This window comes from Danio rerio, chromosome 12, assembly GCF_052040795.2.
Source record: "Danio rerio strain M-AB ecotype USA chromosome 12, GRCz13ab, whole genome shotgun sequence".
NCBI lineage: Eukaryota > Metazoa > Chordata > Actinopteri > Cypriniformes > Danionidae > Danio > Danio rerio.
Genome location: NC_141032.1, coordinates 35,535,178 through 35,547,341, shown reverse-complemented (window position 1 = coordinate 35,547,341; position 12,164 = coordinate 35,535,178). Strand labels below are relative to the sequence as shown.

General features: G+C 33.0%; 1 protein-coding gene and 1 long non-coding RNA gene across 53 annotated transcripts in view; one reads left to right on the top strand and one right to left on the bottom strand.

The window, feature by feature from the left end:
* Positions 1-12,164, bottom strand: part of rbfox3a (RNA binding fox-1 homolog 3a) — an 886,893-nt gene that overhangs the window by 124,921 nt on the left and 749,808 nt on the right. The gene's annotated exons all lie outside the window — the stretch shown is intronic.
* On the top strand, positions 6,796-10,799 carry LOC147841444 (uncharacterized). Of its 3 annotated transcripts, XR_015504315.1 has the most exons (9): positions 6,796-7,030; positions 7,352-7,411; positions 8,165-8,316; positions 8,734-8,785; positions 9,700-9,802; positions 9,888-9,995; positions 10,072-10,128; positions 10,220-10,394; positions 10,491-10,799. It is a non-coding gene; the product is annotated as an uncharacterized LOC147841444 (long non-coding RNA). The 3 variants fall into 3 exon arrangements; XR_015504313.1 differs by lacking the exon at positions 6,796-7,030 and having other exon boundaries at positions 7,376-7,411; positions 10,069-10,128; XR_015504314.1 differs by lacking the exons at positions 6,796-7,030; positions 8,734-8,785 and having other exon boundaries at positions 7,376-7,411.

Below are 12,164 nucleotides of genomic sequence, written 5' to 3'. Positions count from 1 at the left end.
AAACTTATTCTATAATATTAAAACAAATAACTAGAAAATATTGCATTAAAACATGTTGACTAATGCAGTATTATTTTTAACATTTTATAATGATCTTATTACAGTAAAACATAAAAAAAATCCCATTTATACCACAAGATGAATTTGGGCTGAATAAGCTGATGAATAAGCTGAACACACTAATCGAGTTTATTTCGATTTGCTCACAGATTTCTTGCTTAGTTTGCTGACAGTATTTACATTTTAAAATTCTGATTCATTTACAGTATTTAGCCGAATCATTTAATTTCAGTTGGCTTTTTTTGTAGCTCGGTAAAAAAAACAAAGAAACAAAAGGTTTTGTTAAATTTAAACTGACGATCTCTGTCAAAGGCATTCACCCCAATCACTTCCCCATCATTCTACCTCACTTTTTAGATGGGATGGTGGGCCAAATTAAACTTTATTTAAATAAAAACAAGAAAAACAGTTAACATAAATATAGATTAAAATGTGTTTGTCATGTATTGTATTAATTATGTATTTCTAAAAGGATCTTAAACATGTTTAAACAATTAAAATAAAAAAGAAACTTTTGATCAGAGTAGGTAGGGAAATAAAAAAATGGAATACCTTTTTCACAAATCATTAATGTAAAAATATATAAAAATATATGTAAAAAGTTATTTGACATTTTTTTTGTGATTTTATTAATATATTGTGTATATGTGTTTATATGGACATATATGTGGATTTTTTTAAACAGTACTTCTAACCTCATACTTTTTAATGGTGATATATTATAGTTTTCATAAAAATATGAAGCAGAAAAAACAGTTTAATGAATTTATTGAATGAATTCCAACCCAAGGTCATTCTGAAAACGTAGCCCTACACTATATACATTACTGAAGAGCGCCAAATACATCACAGGACGTACTTTTTTGCAGTTTTTGTTTTCGCAAATGCACCAGCGGCCGCTGTGTACGCTTTTTGAGATCTCAAATTTTATTTGTGCCCTTTTTGTGTAATCCACCAGAGGCCTAAACCCAACCGACTGACCAGCGCCCACCCCCTTCCCTAAACCCAACCAATAATGTTTTAAAAAACACAGATTGACCAGTGGCCACCCCCTTTCCTAAACCCAACCGATAGTGTTTAAAAAACCACTGAATGACCAGCACCCACCCACTTACCAAAACCCAATCGACAGTGTTTTGAAATGCCATCTAGATAAAGTAAAGCCCCAGATTATTTTTTACCACGTTTTCAGATTTTTACCACATTGTCATCCTGTTATTCACTCCTTCATTTTATTTTTTGGCTTTTGTTTATGTCTTACCTGCTTTCTGGAACCATTTTTTGCCAGACTCAACTCACTGTCAACTCCTCTTTGCGGCAAAGAGGCGGCTCCGTATGCTGTAAGCCACTGGACAAACTGGTAAAGTAAGGAGGTCAGCTGGTAAGCGTGAAAAGGAACAGCGTCATACCGCCCTATAGCATTCATTTTAAAGACGAAACGCAGCCATACGTACTTCTGGCTACATAATTCGCGATCTCCAGAAATGTATATAGGGCTACATTTTCATGAGACCATGTTTCAAGGTCCATGTGATAATGAAGACTACAGTAATGAAGCAGTTCTTGAAAATAGCAACAGAGACTTTTTGATCATATAATTGCATCTTTTGTGAGTGCGATAGTTTTTCAAAACAGTAAAAATACCTATACATGGATAAATGTTTCAAGATGCATTGATGTCTGGTTGAGGCAAAAATGATAACTCACCTAAAACCATACATGGAGATGCACACATACAGCGCAAGCCTCTCCTATAGATTTCTCTCTGTAAACCATGGTGATGTACACAAGAGAGCATCTTAGATATGCAGACATTCAACATTAAAGACAGCCCTGCCTCTCTCTATCCCAGTAGGTGAACTGTAAGGACGCAGCATTGCACCCGCAGGACCCCGAGCACATGTCTCTACGCCCCCCAAGGCTCCCAGTCAAAGACGAATACATGGAAGGGGGGCACTTCAAAAGCAGTAAACAACTATTTCTCATATATTCCTCCCTCGGAGCTAGTATGGATGGTAATATATAAATAAACTGCTTTTATATTCTTTGAACTCCAATAAAAGCAAAAAAAAAAAGCTGGGATATTAAATCAAAACAAGTACATGATGGTTCTGTATTAACATCAGGTTTAAAAAGAAGAAGAAGAAGTAGAAAAAAAAGACAAAATGCACCTCATTTTGTCCAAACTGTAGAGGTTTCACACTGTGATTAGTACGGATGGAGTAAACAGAAAGAGCATCCTCTTTTGCTCCGGTTAATATTGATGGTTATCTCCAGACTTCAGACGGAGGGAGACACTGGGGGGACGATACTCCCAAAGCACAGCAGACATTTAGTCAGTAAACAAAAATATTGGCGGTCTAGTAGGATCCATTTTAATTAGACAAATCGCACCGTTTTCATTGCTCTCCGCTTTCTCTTTCAAAATTTTTAAGCCTGCGCTAATCATAGACTCCCGGGGCCGATCGCTCCCTGCGCCCACCGCACAGAATGAGAAACTAACTCATTTAAACAGACTCGAAAATTTGTTCTTCTCATCTCTAATAAAACGGAAAACACAAAAGCTGCCTGGTGCAAGTCGTTAATACACTTTTCAGGAATCCATGGTAAAAGTGGAAGAGAAAGAGTTTGAGTAAGTTACCTTAAAGGGATAGTTCACACAAAAATATACACTCACAGTCTTTCTTCTCTTGAACAAAAAAGAAGAAAAATGTTGGTAGCAATTTTTTCTATGGAGATCAATGTGTACCAGCAACTAGCATTCTTCAAAATACCATAGTTTGTGTTCAACAGAAGAAAGAAACTTTTAAATGTTTAAACCTGTCATGGTCACCAGCAATCCAGCTTGTGCAGATCGCTAACGGACTACAAGTCTGCTGGTACATGGACTACAAGTTCCAGTCATGCAACACACACACACACCTGATCCAAGTCTCCATTGGTTAGACTCCCAAAGCTGAAGCTGCTCACGCACTGATTACTGGACTATTTATACAGCACACAAACACACAGAGGTTGCTGAGTCTTGTTAAACAGTTTTGTTAAACAGTTTTGTAAAAAATACAACGCGTTTTGACCCTCGACTTGTTTGTTTGTTTATGTTGATGCTGCCTGTACTGACTTTCGCCTTTGTATTTGACTATGACTCTGAATTTGCCTGCATACATCTGTTTGCCCCTGTGTTGACCATTGCTTGCCTAACCATTCTCAATAAACCTGCGTTTGGAACCGCACATCCTTGTCAGTGTCCGTTCACATTACAAAACCCACATGAAGAAGAATAAATGATGAGGTCAGGTTAGTGCTGAAGTAGAATGTAATGCTTATGGACCAGAAGGCTAACCTTTTTGTTTAAGTAACAATTCACACCATTTACACTGTTAGAAATAAAGGCACAGGAGCTGTCACTGAGGCAGTACCTTTTTTAAAGGTATATATTTGAACCTGAAGGGTCCATAATAGTATCTCAAAGGTACTTTAGGTAAATGTGGGCACTAATATGTTAATTTGAGGTACCACTGTAGATTCTTTGGGTAAAATGTGTATCTTTTGAAAAGGTACAGTGACAGCTCCTTTACCTTTGTTTCCGAGAGTGTACTACTGGCTTATCACTTGCCAATTTTTTAAATATAAACTGTTTATTAGCACTTTTGATCTTAATTATGATCTTAATCCACATCTCTAATCCTACCCAATACTTAAATGCAATTACTTCCTCATTGTAAAACCCCAAAAGTTAAGGTAACTCAAACTATTTGAGGAAATCGATTGTAACAAACAATTTAAGCTCAAAAACTAATATATGAGTACTGTGAACTTACTCCATTTAAGTTGAAGTAATGAGGTATTTGATTAACTCAACTTCAATACTGAGTTCAAAACTCTTTAAATGAGTAGAATTACTGTAACTTTCAGTAAATTTTGAGTTAACTACACTCATTTCACTTGATAAAGTTGACTGTTTGGTTTTACAGTGCTTACTAGGCAGCTAATTAGTAGTTTATAAAGCTTAAAGTCTCAGTTAATGTTTTATTATTGGTTTGTTAATAATATGAATTTTACATTCAACTTCTACTACGATTGACTACCAAAAGATTTGGTCTCACTTTTTATTAAGTGGACTTAACTACTAGGTAATAAAATGAGTTGTAAGGAATAGATCAACAGTGTAATTGAAAATGTAATTACATAAATTATATTACAGATGTAATTACAGGCAGATGTTTAAGTACAATGTCAAATATGTATGTGCATAATCAGTGCATTGTACCAAATGATTCATTTAAATGTAAGTACATAATAATTAAGGCCACTTCATATAAAGTGAGACCATCCTTTCGTTCCTATTAGAAAGTATTAACAAGTGAAACAGTTAAAAAAATATAATAAAAAAGATGTGATTTTGTCAACAGTAATAGAGTACAACAGTCGGGAAGGATCTGGAAGTAAAGTTTTTAAAACAATTATGCATTCAATTAATTGTTATATTTCTTCATTATTTTTAATTTGATTTTGTAATTTGTAATGCTTCATGGGATTGTAGTTCTTACAGTCATTAAAGCCAATAAGTAGCTTTGTCAGATATTCATACTTTCTTTGCTTCAAATCAGAGTTTGTATTATTGTGATTCTCTTTTAGTTCGTGGCTGATCATGCTTTATATTTCTTTTATTATATCCCCATGAGTAAATGAGTGGGAAAAATACACCCAAAAACTAGTGCTGATGAAAAAGTGGGAGGATTCTAATTTCTTCTATCAAGTGGGGATTCTATTGGTCTTTCTGATTTAATTGTCAGGTTGTTCTATCCTCAAAACACAAAACATGAGAGATCGGACATGTCAATGTTAGTGGATGAAAACAAATATTTTAATTAAAGATGATAAATCATTATATGCACAATTTTGTATTAAATTATAAACTACAATGTTCCATAAAAAGTCTTTAATACAGCAAAATAATAAAATAATAATAATTTCAATAGTTCTCCAAGAAAAATTGGGTGTCACATTTTACAATAAGGTTTCATGATTTATTGTTAGGGATTCTAAACCTTTTTCACTTCGGGGCCCACTTCTTTCTCCAATCAACTTTTGAAGGCCCACCTGTCTGACATTTTCTCTAAAACGTTTGTATGAAATATTAATTTAAATCTTTATTTATTAACAAATATATTCAATATTTTCTATTATCAGCATTTTATAAAAATATTATATAGATATATAGTTTTAATTATATTTAAAACTAAAACTAGATAATATATATTAAAACTACATATATAGAGAAAGAACCACAGATCAACAGGGAGACTGCAAAACTACAACTTTTGCATTAAACTGGACTGACTGAATATCTACTATTAAATATCTACTGTTCAAAAATCTGTTGAAATGCATTGATATGATGGTGGTTGAGTTAGCAGCTGGATATTATTGAGAGATCGCTGACAGGAACAGTAAACTGCTCCGCCAGAGTGCGTCTGAAGCTCAGAAACACCAATGAGTCTCGCTGGATCTAGGCGCAAATCCATTATAAAACACTCACAGGACATTATTTAGGACAACTACGTGGATATATAAAATATACTTTTTCCCAAAAATACACAAAGAGACACTTTCACTTTAATTTTACACATAGTTTGTGAATGAACAGACTGACGTGTAGTTGCAGACGTGATCAAGAGGCTGTTTTTGCGCCAAGTTTGAAGTAATCAATCCCAAAACAGGAGAAAGTGCATTATTCCGATCATTTAAATACAGCATAATAGTAATGCAATCCAAAAATTATAGTATAATATTGATTGAATGAATTTCAAGCTATCTCGCACTTCACCGGCAGGATCGCTGAGGCACACTAGTGAGCTGCGGCCCACCAGTTGAGAATCCCTAGGTTATTGTATTTACTAACATGAACTAAGAACAACACATGTACAGCATTTATTAATCATAGTTCAGCATTTACCAATGCATTGTTAGCATCTAATATTGATAATTGTTAACATTACGTAAAGCCATGTTTGTTCATGTTAGTAAATACATTAACTAATACAACCTTATTGTAAAGTTTAACCAAATTGTGCTACATTTTATTGTAAGATAGTTACTAAACTTTATACATTTAAATAATGAGTAACACTAGTTCATAGAATAGTTCTATTTAGGGTACATTGCATGTAACTATTCATAACTTAACTACCCGATACTACAGTAAGCAAAGGTCTCATGTAATAGTTACACTTAAAAGAAAAATCATGATCATATCTACTAGGTTTTGTTCAGGTCATAGAAAAAAAGCAGTAATTTTAAAATGAAAACAAGAAGCCAATTTAAAGTTTATCAGTATTTTATATGTGTATCATTTGAGACGCGGAACATAAAAACAACAGTCAATTCCAAAAGAACACGGAGGCTAAATTGGAACACAGACAAAAACAGGCAGAAAAAGGAGGTAGTGAAGAAGAGAAATGAGAGCGTAAGGCTCATCAGCATGTCTATATCTGTCATCTTGACATGGTTATAATTCTACCCATAATTCCACTCTGTCACTTTTGTTTTGCGCTGTCAACAAGGCTTCACGTTATACATATATACCAACACGTTCTCACTCCCAACTCGTCATATACTGACGCTTGGTCAGGAACCCTCGGCGTCAGTTATTGACGCACAGGGTACCCCTTTAGCGTCATATTTAGACGTGCAGGGATTCCCTATAGAATCTGTGCCTGAGCCTGAGGCGTCATAGGGAGACGCTGGAGGCTCGTATAATTACCAATAGATGTCAACAAACTTTTTAAAACCTGATTTACGCCTATTATCACAGTTTTCTTATTTTAAAAATATGTAATTTTTATTTTGTTTATGAAAAGCGTCTGTAAACGGGGTCGAAACTACTGTATGAATAAACTTCGGCCCACGTGACATCCCTTTACGGTGAGTTTAACGCCGCTCTGCTATTGGTCAAACTGCATCAGCGGTGAGTTCTCAGATGAGTTCAACTGTCAACATTAAATATTACGTTAATGCTGCATAATATATTTTTATTGGAGATTAGTTGGTGTTTATAAATATGTTATCATTTACTTTATATTTAATGAGTGAAAATATATTCGGTTGTCCAGTTTAGGGTAACTATGCCTAATAAAACTTTGATTCATTCATATTATTTATTATTTTTTTACTTTAAAAAATATTAAATTTCAAGTACTAAGTTTAAAAATGTTTTCGGCTGATATTTTTCATTTTAAATTATTTATTAAAGTTGGGGTCATTGTATGTGGCGATCTATTTTTTACAGTCTATGCTCGCTATCCCAAGGTTCATTGCGATCCCAAGGTTCACTGCGGTTTTCCACAAGGTAAGTAAAAAGTAAACAAATAAACACGATTTGTTGATAAAGCATGTACTGTAAACTAGCGACGTTATCTAATTACATCAAGTTCATTTATTAAAAACATATTTTTCTCACATATAACGTTGGTCATGCATTAGAACAATATATACATTTTAAGATAAGGAACAGTGTAACCAGATTGTTGTTTTCCACAATAGAATTCGTGCAAAATCTATATATAATATGCAATATGCAACTCTAATAATACAAATGTATTCGTAATTGTTTCAATATTAAAGAACATCAAGTGTTTCCAAAGGTTTATTGTAAAAACAATTATTTTCCATGCCTTTAAAGGAAAAAGGCAGATATTTTGCCCGTCTGAGCACATTTTATTCATTGTACAACACAAAACTAAACAAAAAAATAGCTTAATCTACCACACACACACACACATATATATATATATATATATATATATATATATATATATATATATATATATATATATATATATGTATATATATATATATATATATATATATGTATATATATATATATATATACAGGTGTACATTATAAGGTGTTCACTGTTCAGATATGAATATTTTTTCTTTGCTCTTTTCAGGTTCTTTAGATTTCTTTAAAAATCCAATTTTGTTTTCTAATAAGCAAAAAGTAAAATCACTTTACCCATGTTTATATGTTAAATTGCACTTGTCTCTCTATCTCTGTTAACACATTTATATTTGTTTGATTAATTCTTGTGTCTTTCAGCCTGTTTCTGCCTATCACCATGAGTGATTCCTCAATACTCAGATTTATCATCAAGATCTCAATTATAAGCTCAAGTTTTGATGACAACTTGGTGATCTGCAGAAAGCACCACCATGTAAGGAAGGCCAAGACCACTCTGGAATCAGTCAAGGGTTAGTGAAGTTTTTCATTCCATGTATATTAAATATCTACATTGTTTAGGCATATGTGATTGTATGAGATAAAATGCATTTATTCTTTCACTACTATTGTAATAACAGAAAGAAACGCATTAGTTTTACTATTACTATTGTTTATGACAAACATTAAAAAACTACAGCATAAGCTCACAAAATATTGTGGCCTAACTGTTTAAAACTATTTGTTCTGGGTGTTGATAGTGGCCAACCATTTTTTTTCTTTTTCAGAAAGTATTTTGTTTTGTCTGATTTTATGACACCTTATAGGCCATCAACTTCCCACATTGGGGTTTAGGAAATTAGAACTGCTTATGCTGCTTGTCTACTAGTCTTAGGATAAGTTAGAAATGTTAAAAATGTACATTTTTTTGTTGTTTTTATCTGGTACAGCTCATAGGAACTCCAATCTTCCCAACTGTGAGAGGGCCTTGCTCCAGTGACTGTCAGTGTGTACTTCATTGTTTCCATTAGTCCCTGTATCTGTAGACCTAGGTGACAGTGGGCTAGAGTAAAATTTTGGTTTTATTTAAACTAAGGCATACTGATGGCCTTTTTATCTCAGATTTGGTCATGCAAGTATTAATATATCCTAAAGTATTTTTATATTCTTTCCATTGGTGGAAAAGATGTTGGTATAATTATTTTTAATGGACTGCTAAGATCTCAGCAGACATTTTTCTGAGATATTCTTGAGTGGGAGTCTGTGCAATACAAGGTGGATAGTATTTGCAAGGAAGAGCCCTTCATCTGTTCTGCTTCCACACTAGATATACTGCCAATTTAAGTAGATATGAACCATAAGCATAACCATTTCAAGAATGCACAAGGTACTTTAAACTGTATGTGTTGAAACTAAATTAACAAGAAAACAGCTCTGTGATGTTCACCTAAGAAAATTAGATTAGAAGATAGAAACTGTTTTGCACTTGTTCTGTACTGTTTCATTCCTTTTTCAAACACTGGCATTTTTGAAGGTTTATTTACAGCTAAGGATTAAGAATTGACAGGAAGATTTGTGGACTACATCTACTAATGACACTACCTCCAAAGAGTTGCAAAAAGCTGTCCAAAGTTTCAGCACCATCTTTAAGCCTATGATTTTAGTGTGTTTCATGCCTAATCACATGAGTTTATATCTGAGATAGATGAGCTATATGATTATCTTAAACTGATCTACAGGTAAATGCCAAAACTTATTGGTTTACTTATTTATTTATTTGTTTGTTTGTTTGTTTGTTTGTTTGTTTGTTTGTTTGTTTGTATATGTTAACACGGTGAAATGGAGTGAGGCATACCAGGATATGCCTGGTTTTACTCTTGGGAAGGAGGTTGAACAGTGCAATATTTCTTCTATAGGATTGGAGTGACCAGACATGCTACTGTAACTCTCATGGTCATGTGCTGGAATTAGCAGATATTCAACAATTTGGCCATCTCGCTGACCTGTTGATATCAGAAGGTAACAATATCCAGTTGAATTTGTTTTAGTTGTTCTGTAACCTATTTAAATAGTATTGTGATTTTTTGATTGCTTATCATTGTAGACCGCAACAGCTCTGCAAAGCAAGTTGCAAAACAGAATCCATGAAACTGGCAGTGACTGGAAACCAATTGGAAGACTTTGGTCTGTGATGTAGAGGAGTGGGCAGAGGGTGAGGAAATTCTTATTAATATTACATGTAGTCATGAAAAATTGTGTTACTATTACTGTCATTTTTTTTTCAGTAGCAGAAGCAAAGACAACAAAAAGAAGAAGTGATGTGGATGTCTTCGTCATATTGCATGGTATGTACACTAGACTTCTGTCAGTGTTGATTCTTTAAAAGTTGACGTATAATCCTTGTTATACAACTTTCTTTTCATAAATATATTTCAGACTCTGCTGACCCAGCAACAAAGAGGAGGGTGTTCAACATCATCCTGCTAGTCAGGATTCTTCAGGAGAAGCAGTGGATTCTTGTGGCAGAGATGGTCAACCACTATAAATACCTTTCAACTCATCCTGGTTCTTTCAAAGAACTTTCTTGCTTGTTTGCTACTGAAATGTACTGGTATGTATTTGTATTTTTTGGCACAGACATAAGCATAAGGTTACCCAGTCCAAAGGATATTAATATATTTTTATGTTGTTGTGTTCTTCTTTTAAGATTCGACATGTGGCCTTAACGAAGAGGGGTTAAAAGGTCTATGGATCATCATTCTCAAAAAGCAAAAAAATAACTGAGAAATAAACAACAATACGATGGTGCGATCTAGAGACCTGCAAGGTACCTGCAAGTTTTGGCTGGAGCAGAGAACATAGATTTTTTTTAAATAAAGCTCCAGCTGATGAGTATGACATTGACTGTGGATTTTCTTTTACTGTAATCCAGAAGAGGATGACCTTAACCCTGAATCTAAAGCATGTAATAAAATCTGTAAAAAATTAAATAAAATTGTCATCATCTATAACCAAATTGTCTTTTTTTTTAAATACATAGATATGTACAGTATGTAAGCATTCCTCTAAAATCAATCAGTGTTGTAAATTAAGAGCATTATTGTATGCCTAACTGCTTACAACATATAACGATTTAAGGAACTCTATATTAAAATGAAATTATTACATTAAGTGACATTAAGACCTTTTAAAATATTAATTTTATGATACATTTTTATGATAAATTTAATTTTTGCATATACTTGGGCAAAAAATGTACATTATTATGGTCCACTGCTCAGATACCTCCAGTCAATATGTGGCTGAGTCAGGCAACCACACTTCTACCTCTGGAAAAATTAACCTATGATTTACATCAAAGATCTGATGGATCCATTTGGTCCTCATGGATTTTTCTAAAAAAAAAAAAAATTTATCTCCTTTTATTTTTGTCCTTACTTTGAAACATTTGTATTTGTTAGAATGTCTAACAAAAAACTGCTGCACTTGTTGTGAGATAACAGTGCGACTGTTGTTATTCTGAAAATAAAAATTAACTTTGTATAATGTTTTATTGAATGCAAGATAAAAAATAAAATATTTTCCAAGAGATGGATTGCGGCTGGAAGAGCATCTGCTGCATAAAAACATGCTGGAAAAGTTGGCGGTTCATAGCACTGTGGCGACCCCTGGTTAATAAAGGTACTAAGCCAAAAAGAAAATGAATGAATGAAAATAAAATATGTAGACATAGAACTACACAGTAACTTATAAATACAGCACAGAACTATTTTACTTCTAGTTTAGATAATTTGAATGTTTGCATTTTTATTTTGTTGGTTAATGGCTATGTATTTTTAATCATTTGGAGGTTTGAACTATTCGCAGCATTTGAAAGGATATCTTTTCATCATTGTTACCTCATTTCTCAATATTTTCATGATTCTTACAATGCAGCAAATCTTACAATCATTTGATCATAAAGAAAATAATTAACAAATTAACCCACATGCAGGACAAAGACATTATGTGGAATCATTATTAAACACAAGTTCATCCATTGTCATCAAATCATACTGTTACACAAACAGTTGAAGATTTAGAAAGTAAAAATAATCAGATAAAGAGTGGTTTTTAAACAAATACATGTCTTTAAAAAGGTTTTATTTATAAACATTTACATATTTTAAAAGAGCTTTTATCCATATTTCAAATAAAGTGAAAACAATTAAATATCACATGATGACCATTAATGAAACACACTTTCAGAATTACATCCACACATATTATTCTGAACTCATAACATTTGTGATGAACATAGATCACTATTGCTAATAACTTGTAATTAAAGAGGATACTAATGTTTAGCTTATTTTTACAGCTTTTTTTTTTTTTTTACCAC